The following is a 3,179-nucleotide window of genomic DNA, read 5'->3' as shown; positions in this document are numbered from 1 at the left end:
CCAAGGTTACACGGCTAGGTTGTGTGTGTGTGTGTGTGTGTGTGTGTGTGTGTGTGTGTGTGTGTGTGTGTATTAAGTGTCTGAGGCCAGAACCGAACTCGGATCCTTCTGATTCCGGGGCTGGTGCTTTACTTACTGTGCCACCTAGCTGCCCCTCCAATCAATGGTATATCAAGATATTTAATCAAAGCTATCATCTGATCTATAGGTCCCACCTAGGAACCTTCCCCTTTCTTTCTATGCTAGAAAAATGCTATGGTTGGTGAGCTCCTTGTTGATGGGCAATCAAAATTTTAATGTCAGCAGGGAAATGACATAAGGTCTTGAAGTCTCAGGTACATAATGCACTTTGAATACTCCTGTACCAAACAAAGATGTACTGCACTTAGAAGCCTAGTAGCTTAGATATTGGTAAAAACTGGGTGTTTGTCTCAGAAAATTGGGCACCCAGAGAATCCACAAGAGTGTAATTTTTTCTCATTTTTAACTGTCAAAATAATCTTTAGGAGTACAAAAGAGGTGGTGGATAAATTCTGTGCTTTTGGATCTTTTAAACCAGAATTTCTCTTACTGGATCTTCCTCTTCTAGGTTAGAACTTAAGTCCTAGCTACTGTGTGTAAGTATAAAATCTACCCATACTATATTACTAACCTTTATGTGTGTGGTATTTCTGCTTTTAATGCTATTAATGTTTTTTTTTATTACTGTCTTGGGGTTTTAGGGTGACCTGATTTTCCTTCACAGCCTAAACAGTGGAGGTCCACGTGTGCTGGCAATCACTGACCAGGGGATCAGGCAGGTCAAACGAATTGACTAAAGGGCAGAAAGAAAATCATTCAGGAGGGCTAATCCATGGAGAGACATGGATAAGACAGGGCCAGAGTGAACTGGTGTCAAGGAATCTATACTTTTGTAGAAAAGAAGCCAAAAAAAGCCTATTCAAAGGACCAGGGGTCCTGATTCAGAGGGCAATTGTACATTACTATTGTAGGATTAAGAATGGACAAAAAGCAAGGTGAATCCAATGAACAGAATCCTTTTTACAACATTGGTATCCATATACAAAGATAATGGCCATATTTCAAGTTAGAGATGCAATTATACATCACTATGGGAACATGATTTAACCAGGAGTTCAATGAAATCCATGAGATAAGTAGAGCATTTAATAATGGGCTTTTATTGAATCTGCATTATAAAATTATATGAACTGAAGTTGTGAATTTTCTGTTGAAAATGCTGTTGAGGGAAATTAGATTAAATGGGTTAGTATTTGAACTATTGCAATGAAAATTCCTGAATCATTTTTGACATCTGCCTATATATGGCTAGAATGGGCGGATGGATTCATTCAACAATTAATTAAACTGGTACTACTTGTAAAGTTCTTGTAGAGATACAAATATCAATAAGATATAGTCCTTACCCTTATTAAGCTTGGAATCTAATATTGGAAATATGTGTGTACACACATGTGTATATATATGCATAAATAGAATAATGTATCATGCTAATATAAACCACAAACAGGTATAAAGTGTTATGCAAGGTCTGAGGAAGAAATAAATAATCATTCTTTCCTAGGAAATCAGGGAAACCATAATAAAGGACATGAAATTTGATTTGACCTTTGAAGGATGAATACAATATTTCAACAAGCAATGGTTGGAGCAGAGGGGTAGTAGGGCAAGGACAGAAAAAGGGGTTGAATTGTAGCACAAAGTTTGGAAAAATTACCTCCTTATGCCTCTGAGATCTTGATCCCTCAACATAAAATTATTTATTTATTTTTAAAGCAATCAGGGTTAAGTAATTTGCTCAAGGTTACACGACCAGTTATTTTTGTGTGGGTGCTGAGTATCTGAGTACAGAACTGATCCCAGGTCTCCCGACTCTGGGGCTGGCTCTCTTACTCACTGCACCACTTGGCCGCCCCAACATAAAATTATTGAGTTACTAATATGCATCTGTCCAAATCTAATTATCTTTTTAAAAAAGTTATTTTAAAAATTTAACTTGTTACTCTGACACTAATGGCAGACCCTTCTTTCTGTATATGTTTCATTCCTCGGCTTTAATGTTCTTTTCTTCTATCCATGCTGAACAACTTTCACTGGATTTTTCCTTCTTCCCACATCATGACTATTGGAGTTTTCCAAAGCTGACTTTCTCTGGCCTTCTCTTTCAGTATGGCCACTTAAGGGAATCCCTTTCTGAAGGTTTTACCTACAATTTGTAAGAGAGATGATTTCACAGTATTGTTAGCATTGATATTTCATCCATTTTTCCATTATAACATTCTTGCTGCTTATAAAACATTTCTACTTAGGAGTTCTAACAAATCCATAACTCAACATGGATGCCATCATCTTCCCCCTCAAACTGGCCCTTATTTAACAACTTTCAGACTACTGTGGTATAGTATATATATATGTGTGTACACATGGAGACATGATAAACACATGAGTGGTGGGCATTGGCTTTAAAGTTAAAACAAAAGGCCTATGTCACCTCTGCTATGTATTGTTATTTGGATGAGTCATAAGATTTCTGGTCCAGCTCTTACATCTGTAAAGTAAGGGGTTTGAATTAGATGATTTCTAATGTCCCTCTACACTCCAGGTTTTGTGTTCAATGGTAACTTCCTCTGGGTCATCCAGGTTTCAAATCATGTTGGTTAATTTAACTTTTAATCTAAGCTACTCATAAATTGCTTTATTTTATATAGTGTATATAGCATAATCCCATTCTCTTCATTAATTATCATTAAAATGGTAGCACTTTCCTTTCTGTTCCAAAGGTTAAGCAGACAGCATGGCATAGCATGTATTTTGCTTTTCTAAATTCACAATGTTATAGTAAGATTGATACCAATTGCTTGAAATATTATAAATTGCCAAGCATGCATGAATAATTGATACTAAAGATAACTTCCTTATTTCTTCCCAGGGTTATCATGTAATGGTTGATATCTACTTCTTCATTTTAAAATTTCCTATAGAGATTTGATAGTAAAATCTTTCCTGAATTTTCTTAGATCCATTAGATCTTAGATTCAATTGTCCTCCCTCCCTCCCTCTCTCCCTCCCTTCCTTTCTTCCTTCCTTCCTTCCTTCCTTCCTTCCTTCCTTCCTTCCTTCCTTCCTTCCTTCCTTCCTTCCTTCCTTCCTTCCTTCCT

At 36.6% G+C, this 3,179-nt stretch overlaps 1 protein-coding gene across 1 annotated transcript in view; it reads right to left on the bottom strand.

Annotated features, from left to right (window-relative positions):
• Positions 1-3,179, bottom strand: part of GABRB1 (gamma-aminobutyric acid type A receptor subunit beta1) — a 458,587-nt gene that overhangs the window by 283,724 nt on the left and 171,684 nt on the right. The gene's annotated exons all lie outside the window — the stretch shown is intronic.

This window comes from Petaurus breviceps, unplaced genomic scaffold, assembly GCF_028583685.1.
Source record: "Petaurus breviceps papuanus isolate PSGF00001 unplaced genomic scaffold, PetGlider_PUasm1.0 76, whole genome shotgun sequence".
Classification (NCBI taxonomy): Eukaryota; Metazoa; Chordata; class Mammalia; order Diprotodontia; family Petauridae; genus Petaurus; species Petaurus breviceps.
Note: the sequence above shows the minus strand (reverse complement) of the source record. Positions and strands in the feature narration are given on the sequence as shown.